This window comes from Rattus norvegicus, chromosome 8, assembly GCF_036323735.1.
Source record: "Rattus norvegicus strain BN/NHsdMcwi chromosome 8, GRCr8, whole genome shotgun sequence".
In the NCBI taxonomy this organism is placed as follows: domain Eukaryota; kingdom Metazoa; phylum Chordata; class Mammalia; order Rodentia; family Muridae; genus Rattus; species Rattus norvegicus.
The window spans coordinates 33,343,619-33,361,985 of record NC_086026.1 but is presented as its reverse complement, the minus strand read 5'-3'; positions in this window follow the sequence as shown (position 1 = coordinate 33,361,985).

Sequence of the window (18,367 nt, the reverse complement as noted above, 5' to 3'; positions counted from 1 at the left end):
GAGCCTAAGACACATCCACACACCTTCAGGTTTACAATCCTGATGGTCCTCACTGACACCTGTGGTCAGGGCCTCCAGCTGTGTCCTCTTCAAAACTCCAACAGGCCAGCTCCTGTAAATGCCAGTGCTTTCTTTCTCCAGGGTCTGTCACCTCCTTTCTCAATGCAAAGGTCCACAGCTAGGCATTGCTGGATCAGAGTGAACTTTATACTGTGGTCTGAGGCCGAGCTCATAGGTCTTCACCATCACCTCTGCCTGTCAGGATGAAGCCTGGTTCTCCTCTTGTGTGAAGGTGGGTGGTGCAGGGACTCCAGAATCAAGACTTTGAGGTTTGGTAGAAGCCACAGTTTACAACATCCCATGGAACATATATAATTACTGTCTTTAGAAAGAGATTTCCTCCAGACTCTTCTCCCCTTACTTCACCCCAGGAAGCTCAGGGCATGCTGCCCTGATGCATCTCCGTGAGTAAACCGTATCACTCACAATTACCAAGTGACAGAGCAGAGATAATCTTGGAGGTTGATTCTTGCCAACAGGGAATCTGATGCCCACAGACAGGAGCATCCATGTGTGGGGTCACACCCACTCCTTATCTCTGCCCGGGACTGTGCCGGATCCCCAGGTCAGGAGTTCAGGACAATGGTGGGATAATGAACAGCCTACAGACACTAGCTAAACAGCCTGGCCAGAGACTGCCATCCTCTGACCCATCTCTTCAGTAATAAGATGGCTTTCAACAAGCCAGCAGACTCTTGTCTGGCCCCGCTGTCCTCTGGTTGTTCTGTGGGGTGGCTCCCTCTCTAACTCCTCTAGCTTGGAGTTCAACCAGACGGAACAGGAACGGTTGCAAGCTTTATCTCACCATTCTTGCGAGAACAACAGTGATAATAAAACGCCATTCTGAAAACATGTCTTGTAAGTTAGCCTCAGGCTCTGTTTATGGTATTTTTTTTTTTTTTAGTATTTATAAAGCCAACTTGAAACAATAATGTGATATTAAAATTAGCATGAGAAGGCTCATGAAGACACCACAGCCTGTCATTCATTTGACAGTATTCCACAAGCGTGGACCCCAAGATACATATGTATCTATGTAGACACAAAGTGTGCCCAAAAGGCAGATACATAAGTAAGCACAGTAAAATGGGTGCATACAAATAGTGTGCATTTGTACACCGCATGCGCATGTGTGAATGTGTGCACATACCTGCCTGCTCCCACCTGCATGCCCCCACCAGTCCTTTACCAGGAGGCTGAACCATAGTAATCACTTTTCTGTGCTCTTTGTCTGTTGAAAGGCAGCAGTGTTTCCTTTCCACATCTGGATTTCCTGCACCCCCACAACTTGGTCCTTGCTTCAAACATCTGGAGCAGCTCCTAGATCTCCCTGAATGTTGCATCTTTCCTTATTTCCCACTCCTCTGAAGAGGAAATAACCCCCTCTTCTCAGAGGCTCCCAATGACTAGAACTAGAATGTTGATTTAGTATGCAAACCTCGGGTCCTGTCTGCCTTCTGGGACAAGCTGTTATATGTTTATTGTGTAGTTAAGAAGGACAGAAGCCCTGCCCCATCCTCTGATTTTGGCACAGTTCCCATAATCTGAATCCCAGAAGGGTCTCATAAAAGCATCATCTGCAGTGCAAAAGCTAAAAAACATCTGGGACTGGATCACCTGTGCCCAAATTTTATATGACTAGCAATTAGTTTAGTCTTGGTGGCTCATTGTTCCCCTAGCTGGCCCTCTGCTTGGCTCTCTTTCATCAGTAGCTTTGCTGTGCTCCAGGCCTGTCATTGGTGGTTTCTTTCCAGGCCACCCTTTCCTTCTCAGCTAACTATGCAAGGAACTAGAACAGCTGAGCCATGCTCTCATCCCAGACCCAAGCTTTACCCTCTCAGCTCCTCTTAGCCATTTGGTGGCTGGGGACTCTGTTTTTAGGGAGTCACCCGCTATCCCTTCTCTTACACTGGGATTCATCAGTAGTGATTTTGCTGCTATGAATGGACAGCCCAGTGAGGAGTCCCTCATTCCCCAGTGCATGAGCTCACCTGCCATGGTCCAGGTAGGGACACACAGATGTGTGCATGGCACCCAAGTGCGCCCTCACCAAGGATCACAGTGGAGAGAGGAAAGCTTCCCTTTCACTGAACAGTTGGTTAGGATCCCTGGGGTTGGGTCATACTTACAAAGTCTGGCAGGAAATTTCATAGGATATATGTACTTAGAAGTTTCCTGCTAATTGTGTGGATATACTGTTTGGGGTGTTTGAGTTCATGGCTCTGAGAAAGACGAGCACACTTTCCCACTTTTTCATTTTACTAAGAGGACATTGGTTCTGGTTTTGGATCTTAGTTTCTCCAGAGCAAATTGGAGATGGTCATTTGATCAAACTCCCTTCTTGTGCCCCATCCCTGCCCCCTCTGAATTCCACTCATTGATCTAGTACAGGTACACAGCTTCAGGATACTTTTGTAATGTTCTGACTGTCTTTCACATTTGGAGACTGATGGAGACAAGAGGCCATGGAGAAGGCACCTGTGCCCCTGGAGAAGCTCTCTTAGAGCTAAGATGAGGACTCTTCTTTGTGTTCTTGGGGAATTGAGAAGAATCCGGGTTGCCTATGACCTTCCTACCTGTTTCTTTAGAGTCTCCTTGGAACTCCTTCCAACCAGGACATGAGCTATGACTATTGCAAGCCTTTGCTGAGTCTCAGGTGTGAGCTGCTCCTCCTCTGTTCCCAGCTATACTTACCCAGGTTCCTCTGGTGACTTTTATTTAGATGCAAATGCTTTTATTTGTTCCCCTAATTTCTATTGAACTTCTGTCAAATCTCAGTCCATGGAGTTAGGAGAGATTGACAGCCACCAGAACAGCCAATGTTGATAAAGCCTTTCCATAAACCAGGCAAGGGTCTAAGTCTCCGTGTGCATTAACTAATTTCATGACATAAGGCGTTATTTATGAAGAACCATTTATGACAAGGCTCTATTATGATTTCCATTGTATAGGTCAGCAATCTAGGGCGTAGTGTTTAGGCAATTTAATCAAGGTCACATGCTCAGCAGTGACAAAGTTGGCTTTGAATCAGGTAGTTGAGTTCCAAGACTCAGCTCTTCATCATCAGAGTACCTCAGGAGTTTGGGTGCTATTGGGTACCAAAACCAAGAGGCCAGGGCCCATACGGATGTAGAATAAGCTGAAGAAGGAGGATAAGGGAGTCAGGGTTCAGGGAGGATGCTGGGACCAAGGAAAGGCTCTTTTTTGAGAAGGTTTTATTTGATCTGAGACTTATAGAAGGGCCAGCAGAGTGTAGCACTAGTGCTTGGGGCTGGTCAATGGACTAGAACAGTAAAACTAGTATTGGAAGAAGAACCAATCAAGGCAAGGAAGGTTGTAAGGCAGTGAGCAAGAATTCAGACAGAGAGAGACAGAGAGAGACAGAGAGAGACACACAGAGAGAACCAGAGACTATCACACACACAAAGACACACACACAAGGGGGTGGGGGTGGTAGGAGGGATGGAGGGAAGGAGAGGGAGAGAGAGAGAGAGAGAGAGAGAGAGAGGGAGGGAGGGAGGGAGAGAGAGAGAGAGAGAGAGAGAGAGAGAGAGAGAGAGAGAGAGAGAGCGCCATGAAGTATGAAGTGAAAAGGACATTCTTTTTCTTTTTGGAGTTTGAGCATGACTGATATCCTACACTGGTGTCTTCCAGGGAAAAGCTGTTCAATAAATATGATGGATGTAGTTGTTTAATTTCCTGCCTAAATGCTTCTCCATAGCTGGGTGATGAGCAAAGATCTTAGACCTCTGGGTGTTGGCACAGCTGCTGCAGGAACAGCTTTGTACAACTTCTTTTGGGGACTTGGAAAATGTAGGAAAGGAGTTAGAAGACATTTCTCATGGGTACTGTAACTCCAGCATCCATCTGTCCATCCATCCACCCATCCATCCACCCATCCATCATCCATCCATCCATCCATCCATCCATCCATCCATCCATCCTTCCCTCTATCCATCCATTCACCTAGTATCCATCCATATATCCAACCACCAGTCTTTCCTTCCTGACTTGAAGGAATTCTCTAGCTATGAATATTTTAGGTGTTGGAGGCACAGAAATTAAAGATTAGCATCTGCTTCCAGGTCAATTGTTCTTTTAAGCCTGGCATTTTTCCATCTCACTTTCCCCATCTGCCTTTCCTCTTGTGCCCTGCCACTGAGTTCTTCTGCATGAAGGAAGAGGCAGGCAGAGGGCAGGTTGTTATACAGATGGAGATTGGGGCTGCAGCAGAAGGCAGACACGGGAGAGGAACAGAGGCAAACAGTGGGAAGCTGTCCAAGTTCTTCTTGCTATCATGTAGAGGTTTGGTATATAGTGAATTTTAGGTATCTGAAGAAGGAGGAAAGGATGCGTATAACAGACACAGGTAAATTTCAGACATCCAGGAATTAATTTTATTAGGTATATTTTTGAAAAAGATCATTGTTCTTAAAGGCTCAAGAAGCAATTCTGTGCACTGGAAGCCAGTCACTGCATTCCATCTCTAGCTTTGTTGAGCCTATGATTCTCCTTCTTTTCCTAGAACCAAGAGGGCTGAGAAGCTGTGGACAGAATGATCATTTAGATCATAGACGCCCTTTTATACTACCTGCATGTGGTCTGAAATATGTACTGTGCCAAATAGGGGGTGGGGATTTGCTTCTGCTGCTCTCTGACAGCCAAAGGTGGTAGGAACTCAAAAAGACTGAAGACCATTCTCTTGTTGACTTTGTGAGACAAGCCCAAGTCTGTGGTGAGTTTCAGAGAAGAAGATGAAGAAGAAGAAGAGAAAGAGGAAGAGGAAGAGGAAAAGGAAGAAGCAGCAGCAGAAGAAGAAGGAGAAGGAGAAGGAGAAGGAGAAGAGGAAGAGGAAGAGGAAGAGGAAGAGGAAGAGGAAGAAGAAGAAGAAGAAGAAGAAGAAGAAGAAGAAGAAGAAGAAGAAGAAGAAGAAGAAGAAAGAGTATTGGCTGTGAGACAGACTTGTTCTTCTATGGACATCTGGGAGACAAGATGCAGAAAGGCCACTTGAAAATCTCTGAAAACTATTTTCAACAAATCATGTAGCAGTCAGTTCTTTGTTGAGATCCTAAAGCTTGGAGTCCTGGGTGGGTTGTCCAGACAATTTCCCCCCAAATCTCTGGTTTTCACCCATGTTGGGAACTGGAAAAACTGCATTTTATCTTCTAGTTTCTTTCTGCTTGAAAAAAAAAACCCTGAACTCTCTGTGGGGAGCTCGTGATCTGTCCTTACATAACCCAGTGAGGGATAAAGGATCCATAGACTTAGGGAGAGCTTTAATCAGGACCCTTGGGTCTGAGCCCATATCTGACAGTTTTAATTCTCCAGCTCTGTTTTTTGAAAGATGGATGGTCATTTTGGGCTTTCTGGTCTCTAATCCTCCATTCAGAAAAGCAAACACCCTAAATCCCCAATAATGTAGGTTTCAGGTTTCATGGTCTTATACACACATATCCGTATTTCAGCACCAAGGTCAGCACCACGCACAGGCAGCTTGTGTTCTCACATCTGGACTGAAGCAGGCTCCAGGCTCTGGGGGCCAAACTTGTGCTTAGCGGGAGGATATCACTCTGTGGAAGTCAGACTGACATTAAATGAAGCCTCTTCTAGGCATGGCAGTTGTGCACCATTGAAAAACAATAGGCTCTTCTTTATAGGTAGAACGGTATTCGGTATTCAGGGGATGCCAGGATAAAGCTAAACAATCTATTAAGGATAGAGAGTCAATTTTACTATGATGCCAATTCTGTAAATTGGTTGTGAAAGTATGAAATGCTGTGAAATGTTCTGAAGTTATACGTGGGCCAAACAGGACCAGGAACTGTGATTGCTTAGTGATGTTCGCTTTGATTGGGTAGTGGGATATTAGGGTAATTGTGTGTGCATGTGAGAGACAGACAGAGAGGGGGTCATGTAGCCATTTCTAGTAATTAGGTGATATAATCTAAATGTCTAGGATCTATTTAATTTTGAGGATTGTATGCCCTTCACATCCAACAGTGTTTTTCTTTCCCTGCTCATTTAATCAACACTTGCTGAGTGCTTGCTAGGTTACCAGACTCTACATTCTGTTTATCCTCAGCCCTGGCTTAGAGTCCACAAATAAAGGGACACAACACTGTGAAATAAAACCCGTGCTTAGAAGGCTTTGTGACATTTTCTTGGGGTAGAGAAGTTATGATGACATTCTGGGCAAATGATGGCATTCAGATCAAGTTATGGTCATTTCTGTAATGGAAAGCCTGTGGAAACCCTGAAGGAGGATTTCTAAGAGTGAAGTGTGGCTATGTAGAGCAAGGCCTCCACTATGGGGCACAAGCATTCTGATAAAACAGTGCATGCTGTTTGCTCATTATTGCAGTCTGTGTGATTACAGAAAGCATTTAATGTCTACTTGGTTTTGGACAGCAGAGAATGGTGAGTGTTATAGAGAAAGGCACAACACATCCTAGTTTGAAATCACCATTGGATCTGCAAATGCCATTTTAGGGGAGGTAAGGGGGTCTGAAATGTTGACATTCTGAACTGAGGTACAAGAATGGGGTACCCCGATATGTGAGCATGTGGGAAGACCAAAGTTCAAGTAACTCACTCTGAGTTATTTCTGGGTGTCTCCAAACAACTCTTTCCTATGAAGTTGCAGTTGTAGCAGTTATAACAAATCTCTTTCTTGGGTACACTGCCATCATCCTTGTAGATCTCCATGTTATACATTTGTGAAAAACAAGAGAAAGTAGATATTTTATAATTTGGATACACCAAAGCACAAGGAGGAAAGGAAACTGACAAGCCATATGCGATGGCCACGACCTTCAGTAGGCACCAATTTTGGCAGGCTTAGAAAGCCAGAGTGCTCCCAGGGTCAGGAGCCTTGAGTGGCTAAGCTGAAAACCTACCATTCATCACAGTGGTAAGCGGCAAATTTGCCTGCCTCTTTTGAGGATCCCACAATTAAACAGGCAGAGAAATGTATTTCATGAAATATGCATATTGTTTGCTTCCTACAAGAGCATTTTAATCTCTCTTAGCTCATAGCCCAGAAGAGCAATGGGAGGAACGATCTTTCACTGCACATTAAAATCAGTTGACAGCCAGCACTGTTTTCTGGGGGTGAATGCCTGTCATTGTCATTGTCATCATCAGCACCATGCCACTATTATCACCCCCATTATTTCTTTTTACAGTCAGTGTATAATAAGTTCACAAAAGTTCCACAGAACTGTAGACTGTCTTGCTCTTTTACCAAGTAAAATGGTTGGCATATGCCTAATGAATGTCTGATGTTGTGAATACTTTAAAATGGTTGAATGAATGAGGTTTAACATAAATTGTTTGCTCTTCAATGTGACCCTATAAAATGGGTTTCCAAGTGTTACCTCATCATCGTTGAATCTAAGCAAACAATGACATTGTCTTGAAATAGAACTTGACTTGTGGTCTGACCTCCTGGAGATGTATTATACTCAGGTCAAGTTTCCCTTCCCCATGAGCATCTGATCACTGGACTCCCTCAATCTCCCTCATGGCTCTGGCCTACAACCATTCCCACACCCATTTAGCTCCTGTGCCCTCGCAGATGAGCTCACTCCCGTGGATAATGGCTCCTTGTCAGCACTAGAGCCTGAGGAACAAATTTTTCATTATTGGACAGAGATGACATGCAAGAACAATTGGACTAAATTGATTGTATTTTCCAAATCATCGCCCAGATTCTAATTCTATCTGTGAGATGAACTAATTTGAATGAGAATTAGCTTCTAAATTGAGAATCCAGGCTCTTGACCAAGAGGGGAGAAAGGGTCCTTCAGTGAGGAAGGAGGAGGTTGCCAGGATTCTCAGTAAGTCCGTGGACTTTCCAGAACTGTGCAATCAGGAAAAGCCTGGTCACGCCCTCTGTTTACTCCCTGGCTCCATCTTCCATTTCATCCAGAGACAGATAACAGTATCTCAAAAGCTGCTCAGAGCAGCAGTGTCATGAATTCCGGCCCTACTGCCACCCCAAATGAGACCACAGCAATGGGTAGCAGAAGGCAGGAAGAAGCCTCCTGCCTCAGAAGTAGAAAGGAATGACTTGTTGCTTCCAGACCCCTGTGGATTCTCTGTCCTTCATCTCTGGAAAAAATCTGGCTCTATTTCCATTTCTACCAAATCACAGAGGCCCCATGGCCTTCCACACATCCAATTTCAGCTCCAGTCTGCTCCCTACAGAAGAAAGCTCTTCATAGTCAACCTGAAACCTGCCTCCCTTGGGCCTTGGGGATTTGTCATCTTGGGAACAGCCTCCAAGGTTAAAATACCCAGGAATCTTCTGAATAGCATGTAATTGAAGTATAGATTCTGGTTTAAGGATTCCCCAGCGTACTGCCTTTTAAAGTGACGAGGATGCCCCTGTCCCACAAAGGTCCTTTGGAATAATAGCAAGATCTCTCAAGCACAGGTGGGCCGTGTGAAGGTGGGATGGTGCTCACTGTTAGATGGTATGGCGCTTACCTTTATACTTCTTCACCAGGATCAAAGGCATACATTCTGTTAAATGCAGAATAAACGAGTTTTAGAAGTACACAGAATGCCAGGTTTAGATGGAATCTTTCCCCCTAAAGGATTCGTGTATTATTTTATTCATTTTACAAAAGAGGCAACTGAGGTCCACAAAGGTCAGAGGAGCCACATATAGTCATAGAGACAAAGCAGGCTGAAGCTGGAATTTGGTGTGAGGGACTTAGTTCCTCTTCTCCGAAACTGTTTGCATACTGGGGGGGGGAGGAGGAGAAGATCAAAGGAGGATGATAAAATATGGTGTCAGCCGCTGTGGGAGGCAGTCGCAGAAAGAGGCTCCTAACCTTGTTCCTGAAGGTTCCGGATAGCAGTTTGTAGCTTCTGCCAGGGAATAGGAGTTGGAGCTGGACAGATGTGTGTGAAGAAGGAGGCAGCTATCAGAGGAAATCTGCAGTGAAGGCATAATCAAAAGAGGCTATTAGAAACGTCTCTTTAAGAGGAAGAGATAATGAAGGTGGAGGGAAGAAGAAATTGGATCCTTTCACACATTTCAGAGAAAATAGTCCCACTCCCATGGTACTTAGTTCTCATCCTCATATGATACGCAGGACTCTCCACAGCATCTGCTCTTTCCATATATGCTTTCCCATTTCCATACAATAAGCACCTTAGAGCAAAGAGCAAGATCTGCACAGCATTACTTCCAAGCACCTATCCTGACAACTTGGATATAGTAGATGCTTAATATGTATTGGTTGCCTGCGTAAAGGTCTGATAAATATTTAGAAATAGAATGTCAAAATGTAGGAATGCATATCCTAATAAAAAAACAAAATTACTATGGACAGATCTCGCTAGGACATGGTGGTAATGGCTTTGGTTGCACACAGTGATATGTAATAAAGGATAACTCATAGTTTGTGGACTAAGGAAAGAGACAGATGACATCATGATAAGTTTTTTTGGGCAAAATCCAACAGTTTTGTGTTTGGCATTAAGTTAGTTTGAGAATTCAAGAGAGATGCTAACAGCTGAATGTAACTGGTCTTCTTGGGTCTAGAGAAGCTTTAGAACCACAAAAGAATGAACTCAGGATTTACCATCTATCTATCTATCTCTATCTATCTATCTATCTATCTATCTATCTATCTATCTATCTATCTATCTATCTAGGTTTGCCAAATACTTTACCAGAGAAATTGAAAGTCAGAAGTTATAGATGAGACTTACAAAAGTGCCCTACCCAGGCATGCCTTTGGAAGAGCTCAGGGATATATCATCGTCATCACCACCCTCACCCCATCCCAAAGAGACAGGTTTCTTGATCAAAGCACGTCATTTCCCTTGGCAGTTGCTCAATGTGGAATTTGTGGGAAGGCTCATCCTTGGAATGCAGGGATGCTGGGCAGAAGGCACCTGAACAACGAGGTGTAGCATACTAGTGTAAAGGGAGAGCATGGGGCTAGGGCCTTTCTACAAGCCTACACCAGAAAATGAACATGGTCCACACACCTGAGACCATGTGTGCTCCTTTCCATGTGTGTACATGCTAGTGTTTCCCAATATTACAGAACTCTGAGCAAGTAATGGTTAAAAACTGGGCTATGATCTCACACCATTGGGTCGTCATAGTGAAGGTACTGGTATGGAGACAGCAGAGCATCGGTTTTTAATGCCCCTGATATTAATTTTAAGGTACCAGGCAGAACTAACAAACAAAATGTATGGTAATAATAACAGTTCATTGAATATGAAAAACATTTAGTAGAAGCTGTTTGGCTTTTTATGGTCTCTCCCACAGAGACCATGTGCTTGCCTCAGGATGACCTCTTTTGACCTCTGTGCTGTGCTGAAGAGATGTGAACAAGGAGGGATGGTTCATGGATGGGTACCAGTATGCAGTGATATACAATATAGTTTAACAATATGAATTAGAAAACATGGTAGGGATGTAGATCTCTCCTAAGAGACACAGCAAGAATACAGCAAATACATAGGCGAATGCCAGCGGCAAACCACTGAACTGAGAACGGGACCCCCGTTGAAGGAATCAGAGAAAGGACTGAAAGAGCTTGAAGGGGCTTGAGACCCCATATGAACAACAATGCCAAGCAACCAGAGCTTCCAGGGACTAAGCCATTACCCAAAGACTATACATGGACTGACCCTGGGCTCCAAGCTCATAGGTAGCAATGAATGGCCCAGTCAGAGCACCAGTGGAAGGGAAAGCCCTTGGTCCTGCCAAGACTGAACCCCGAGTGAACGTAATTGTTGGGGGTAGGGCAGTAATGGGGGGAGGATGGGGAGGGGAACACCCATATAGAGGGGGAGGGGGAGGGGTTAGGGGGATGTTTTCCCGGAAACCGGGAAAGGGAATAACATTCGAAATGTAAATAGGAAGTACTCAAGTTAATAAAAAAAAGAAAACATAGTAGGACATAAGGTCATCTGGTCTACCATGATCTTCCAACCTGCAAGGCTCCCATGATATGACATGTCAGTAAATTAACACATCATTTAGAGTCTACTGCCAAATACAACTGCTCACTACATGTTAGCAATACTGGCAGGAGATAGATTAGGGTATGACTTATTCTACCCATTTTATGGTCAGGAGAATTGAGGCTCTTGTTAAAGAAAATAGTTGTAAGGCCCAGATGGCTACAATGTTTTACCCCTCTATGAATATGAATCCTAGTTGTGGTTTCATTGTAGGCAGTGTGTTATTCATCTTTCTACTCTGGGTCTGTTAATGTAACTTCCTTTGGACGTTAAATGGGGTGACGTATCAAAGAACTGAATCTGACACTGGGTCTCAAGGAACTGCGTGAATCTACATGTTGTCTTCTTCTACCTTGGTTGTGGCTGTGAGAAGAGTTAATTAGTGCACTTTCAGCTTGGGCACTGCATAAGCAAGTACATGAGGAACAGACTCCCACTCCTGCCCTCTCAAACACGTCTAGGTCTACAGCAGGCCTCTGCTGACCAGCCATTGATTTCTGGGAGCAAATGGCCATTGTTTCTCACCATTGAGATGGTGTGGGTTATTTTTGTTATGTGGAGTTATAAGAATGGATGTTTTTGGAGAGTTTATGTTACTTACACTTCAATTTTCATGTGCAAGAGAATCACCCTAGGTTCCTGTTAAAACACCAATTCATAGAACCCTAGGAGATTCTGGTCTACTTAAGTTCAGACCAAGTTAGTTTTTTTTACAGTTATGGGACAGCCTGTTTGCTTGTTATGCAGAGAATGGGCAAAGTCTTGTAATTCGCCACATATCCACCAGTGACTACTGGGCGTGGCAGACATTTACAAATTCAGGGCTCTTGGCTCCCAGAGAACAAATATTTCCCCCTGTGTAGCCCAGAGGCAGTACATGGAAGGCAAGTGTGGGAGAGGCAGCCCGTTAGTATTGAGGCTTAGCTGAATCTGCGTGCTGTGAATGGCATAGTTCTAATCTAGCAAATTGTTCGAGGAACTTGGTTAATGCTGTCCTCACAGCTGCAGCTGCTTGACGGGAGACGCTCCTCCCTGCATGTGCACTCGGGCTCGCACAGGCACATGCGCAAGGGCACTTTTCCTTCTGTAAGGCTCAAATTGGCCTCCTTGTTCTGACTCAAAGCAGCTGTTTATTTGTTGTTCTCGTGTTTTCAACTGTTGTGATGAGGTTTGCTTCCTTCTTTAACTGAATTACGTGCAGTTTAGCTCTTCAGTACAAGCTGCTGATTGAGCTGGATCCTTCTGTCGTGTAAGCTTCAGGTTCCTCCTCATCCCACAGCCCAAACAGAACCGCACAGACATGGGCTACCTAGGTTCAGAGGCCCTAACAAGGAAAAGGACAGAAACGCGGGGCGTTACTCCCACCACTTCTGCTATTCACCTTCATCTGTCTGTGGGGATGTAACCCTAAATGGGCCAGGCAGGCAGCTGGTGTTGCATGGCCTACAGGAACGCATTCTTTCCTCCTAAAACAGCCCTAGGCCCTCAGTTAGAGAGTGGTTGGAAGTTCAAGCACCCAGATCTATCCTTATTTTTGGCTGATGACACTGAGCTGACTTATGGCAGCTGAATGGAATTTGTGAGAACTACCTCATAAACAGAAAATATAGGGCGTTGAGATTCTGGTAGCATAGACCAAATATCTCGGACTTTTCCTTTGCTCTCTTGGGCCACAAGTTCAGTCAGGGTGCTCAAATGGTCCAGAGAAGCTGTGCTGCTCAAGAATTCATTTCATCTTCTTGTTGCTGAACTCTCACCTCTGGTTCTGTTCCTGTTTCCCAATAGGATGGGGCCAAGGCTACTTTCTACCATGGGCTGTGGTTGCAGAAGGATATAGTTTGCTTCCTTAGGAGAGTTCCTGTTGTTGACCACCGGCAACTGCTTCCCTTTGCTGACACTGAGACTTTAAACACTGAAATGAGCCTGGCGAAACTTGCTAGCTGGAAGTCTCAAACTCCAAATGTATCTAATTTGTGTTCATGTCTATCTCTCATCTCCTGCACGGAGCCATATTGGATTTGGGCCTAGCCGCTTTTTGAACTGCATGGCTCAAAGTGACTAGGTGACTCTGGGCTGTTTGGCCACAGAGACTCACCCCTAAGATGACTGCCATAAGTCTTAAGATTGTTGAATGAAAGCCTCTCCCATGAATTTACGGCACAGGAAGATAACATTCAAGGGATGCCTCAGCTCCCTTAGCAGATACCTGTTACCTCCTGAATCAACACCCGATGTCTCCCCCACCTGACCTCATCGTCTACCGCCTGACCTCTTTGCCTCCAGCTATCAGTGCCTATATCCGCACCTCCCCCTCCTCTGTGTTTCACAAAGGACACTCCCCCTACCTGAAAGCCTTAAAAGCTGTACCGTTCATCCCAATAAATGAGACCTTGACAATAGAATCTTGCTTGGTCTCCTTCTTCTCTCGCCCCCCATTTAGGCCCAAGGGTAGCGCCCCTTCGGGACCCTGAATAACTGGGTCCCCGCTGGCGGGGACAATCTCCATTTCTTCTTAGTAATCCTGCCATGTCAGTTTGGTATCATTGCAAGGAAGAACTTGACTTCAGGTAAATCAGGGATGGCAAAGAGTTTAATGAAGTTCAGACAGACTCCCAGGTAGCGCTGCCCCCCAAACCTGAACTTCACTAGGCAGTAATGTACCAGAGATGAGGAGATCAAGACACAGAATTGTGTAGGCCGACCACCAGAGCAGGTGTGAGTAGGGGGTGAGCTGGGTCACAGAGCTCAAAAGAGACAGGGGAGCCCCAAATTATGACAGTCAGGAGCAGTTGCTGGTGCTCACACAGAAAGCTCTCCCTTAAGGAAGCAGTGCATATTCTTCTGCACCCATCGCACACGGCAGAGGTAAGCTAGGTCCTATCCTATTGGGAGATGGGAAGATAGAAACAGGGCCAAAGTCTGGAATCAAAGGAGAGCCTATATAGTTAGCAGGTGAATACTCATGCACCTGGTGCCGTCTCTCAGGGAGGCCAGAGAGCTGTGAGACAGGACCTGCACTGTGGATTGGGGCTTCCAAATCTGTACATGAGAGCAAGTATATGGGGGTTCCAGAATTAGAGGAGAATAGAATTGGAAAAGAGGCATGAGTTCATGCAGACTGAGGCAAGCAGGGCTGTCAGGGAGAGTGGGATGATGGGATGGCGGGAGGGCAGGATTGGTGGGATGAAGGGATGGCAGGATGGTGTGCGTGGGGTCTGCAGGAGGTAGTCCTCCCTGTAAGCTGCACACTACCTGCGGGAACCTTCATGTACGCTGAACACTCAATTGTCTGAAAGAGGACTGAATCCCTTTTCTTTCCCAGGCAAAATGAGAGTTCCACTGGGTGAGGCATGCTGATTCTCACAAGGGATGCCGAAGGGAGGGTCAGCAAAGGCAGTGATTATTTTCTTCTCTGAGTCCTGACAGTATCAGCAGGACAGCGATGTATCCTGTTAGCAGCTGGGAGCTCCAGTTCCTGCCTCCTGAACTCCTACGAAGTAAACCCCAGCTCTGTACAATGGGATTAACTGGTGCTTTTTAATAACAATGTTAGGAGATTATAAATTCTTTCTTTCCAATTATTCCTCTATGAAGGAATAAATCTCAAAGATGGTTATCTCTTAAGGGAGTAAGCCTGTCTCTTTCCTTTCTGGGGGGAGGGAAGGAAGTCTTGAGTGCAACTTGCCTATGTGCCCGTGGCCTCACTAGAGCTCACCTGCTTTGTGGAGCCATCGAAGGAAGTCCTTGAGGTGATCCTGCTAGGTCTAACTACCAAGGAGGAACTGAAGGGCAGATGATATTCCTCCTCTTGTCAGACCTCTGTAGCACCCAATCCTCATTGTTGGGTGTTGGGCTGCAGGGCTGCACAGGGACCCACCCAATGGTATTGGGCTCACCATTCATGACATCAGTTTGCAAAGTATTTTAGCAGCTTTGTTTAAGATCAGCACTTTGCACCTTCGCTTCCAGCTCCCTGAAGTTAAGTGTCCATTCCCTAGGTGCTGTTGTCAAAAGTGGTCTTGGATTTCACAACGTATCTTGAGTTCTCACATTTGCATTTATTCTCACATAATGGACTTTTTAGTGGAATACCAGTTTCCAATTTTGGATTTATAAAATGAAAATAAAATAAAAGAAAGAAAGAAAGAAAGAAAAGAATGAATCACATTAGGAAGAAATCAAAACTCCGATTGTCATGGCTCTAGCGAGGTTGGTGTTCCCATGTGACAGGATAATTTAGGGAGCCCTCCATCTTCACTGTCTTCCAGCGCTTTCCTCACTCTCCAGTAGGGCCCTCAGTAAGTCTGTTTTAACCAGGTCGTATGCTGAAGGCATTCCCAGGATGTGGTCCTTTCTCAGGAGCTTTCAGGAAATGGAGCAAAAGTAATCAGAATCCGTATGTCCTGGTGACAGGGGCAGAGGGTGTCAAGCCCCTGGTGCTGGGCGTCACAGGAGGATTAGGGTGACAGGAGAGAACTGGGGAAAGCATCTTGCATGCAGGAAATGGCAGCCACCAGAACTGAAAGCACCCATAGTTCACTACCTACACTGGACCTTTTCTAGAGACCCAGGGAGTGGATCTGAAGTCTCGGATCCGATTTTCCTCGAAAATACCATTACAGTGAAAGAAAATCACCCTAGAAGAGTCCCTGGTTCCAGCCCAGAGGCAGCTGCCCAGCTGTGCAAGGCAAAGCCAAGCCAGGAAATCACTCATCTTCTAGCTGCTCAGTGATAGAGAACACCCTGGGGGAAGGTTAACGCAGGAACATCATCATTAGCACCAGCAGACAGAAGGCCCTTTTCCAGGCCCAGGTGGCCTTCAGGAGCTGCTCTAATGATGGGAATCAGGGGCTAATTACCTCCGACCTGACCTGTGCCCCACCACCCAGCAACAGTGGCCTCTGTAGGCACACTAGGCAGCTTCTCTCTCCTCTATGCTGTAAACATTAGCACCCTACCTCGTTAGGATGTGTTTTGCCTGATGAAGAATGTTCACAAGTATTAGGTCATTTGTCGTGCATGTTCTTACTGCTATGCGACTGGTCTGAAGAGAAAAAAATGAGAGGGTCTAATTTGCCTCGTTAAAATAGAGATCAGGGATTTATTTTATTTTATTTTTTAATTATTTTTTTCTCCTTCTGGAGTAGGGGAAGGAAAGAGAGAACACTGTTATTTCCATGTGGGAAGCACATTCCTTGTATTAACCCATCAAGCTCAACATGCCCATTTATAGGCGAAGCAATCGCAGCTCAGAGATGTTATAGCACAGTGTTGCTCAGTGCTGAGATGAGTGATGAGAACTGACCCAGAGCTGTCTTCCTATGTCTTTCCTCTTCCTAGCATGTCCTCAGGTACTTGCGCTTTTCTTCTCAGTCATTACCTGTGAGGGTTGAAACAGTATATACCCTTGGATCTGTGCAACTATGCTTTGCAGAGGGACTCAGTGACTTCATTTAGCCGGTAGCATATGTGCTGGGTTCTCTGCAAAGCCTTGTCCTCTGGGGTTGGAGTCTGTCCCTGAATCAGAATTTATGTCTGTGGTGGTGAGGCATTGGGGGAATGAGTTGCCCTGTAGTCTCTGCAGGTATGACGGCTGATGGAATACCCTCGGAGTCAGGGACACTCCCTATAGAGTTAATATCCCATCTTAATCTCAAAGTCAGGTAGCTAATGGGAGGGTCCTCAGTGTCCCCTGTCCCACTGTCCTGCAGTGTCCTATCTGTGTAGTCACAGATGGGGATGCAAAGAAAATTGCAGTTTGTATAATTGGTGCAGGGCCGGTAAATGAGAGTTTCCAAAATTTGTTAATGAGTGAGTGAGTGGACAGGCATGAGCAGCATGGGAAATGGATAGTAGAACTCTTGAAGAAAGGAATGTCACATGATCTGGTCCTCCATTAACCCCCAGAGGAAGACACTGTAGCCCTTAGAGGGGAGGAGACAGACCTGCCTCCCGCCAGATCGACAGGATTGCTTCATTGTTCCTCCTCCTCCATGCCTCTCTCCTTGCCCTCCTCCTCCTCCTCCTCCTCCTCCACATTCTCTTCTTCCTCCTTCCCTCCCCTCCCTCCTTCCTTCCCTCCGTCTTTCGTTCTCTCCCTCTTTCTAAAATTGTGTCCTGCTATTGCTGCTTTCTAAATCCTATATCTCATCTTAATTTTGGCCCAATTAACCAAATGATTTCAGATCACAATGTTCATTTGAGCTGTAAATTAGCTGAATAATTGCTGTATGAACCTCACAGGAGCACTTCCTTCTGAGATACCATAGCTTGAGAGCCTGAGCCTGCCTGGGTATCACTTGGCCTGCCATGGAAGGTGCCTGCGTGAGGGCGGAGCACTTCTGGTCCCACCACATCCACTCACTGACACCAGGATCCTTGTAAAGAGCCAAAGGAAAGACCAGTAGGAAAACTGAGTTGAGGAAGAAATGTATTCTCCTCATATTAACATATACATAAATTGACTCTCTTCATTTTAACCCACACATTTGTTTTCCTCAAAGCCTTTCGGGATGAGGGGAAGACTGAAATAATGTTAAAGTTTATCTGAAAAATCAAAAATTGAAAATAGCCTGGAGTCATGACAAAGTTGTTGAGTGTAGCCGTTCTTCTGTGTATTAGGACATAGCACAAGTCACTGCTGAGTGAGATGGAGGAGTGGAGGTAGCTACTGTATTGGGCTAACCCTGACAGGGACCATTTTAGGGCCAGGAAGGGTAGGTTACTGTGCAGATATAATCAGGATTGGGAAAAATGTAAATTTTTTAAACCTCACTTTTCGCTCTATAGTAAGAGGGATAAATGTGAATGGAAGAAAATGAAGCCTTGTTAAGATTAGAAACTAATTTAAGCTTGTGTTTGCCTCTAAATAAAAAATTATGTTCTAGGCAGAAAAGTAATGGGATGAATAACAACAGATTTGACTATTTAAAAAATCTTCGTGTATCAAAAGAGCCTATAATGAAAAGGCAAATTCCGCAGCTATCAGAGACAAAGCATGAATGTTCTGAATAACTCATCTGTACTGAAGCAAAACCCAGGAGGCTCTAGTAAGAAAATGGACAAAGGTCAGAAATAGACAAGTGGATAAATGACAGAAAAGTTAAATTTGTTAATTCTTTCCTGACAGAAAATATATGCAAACTAGCAAAAACAAAAATTCCATTTTCGTCTGCCTCACTGGCAAAAATTTAGAAGGTACTCTTTTTCTGTGCTTCGGTGTGTATAGGACATGACAAATAGCCTTCTCAGATGATGATGGATGATTGAAGAATAAATTGGTACTGTGTACACATGTAACAGAAACCAT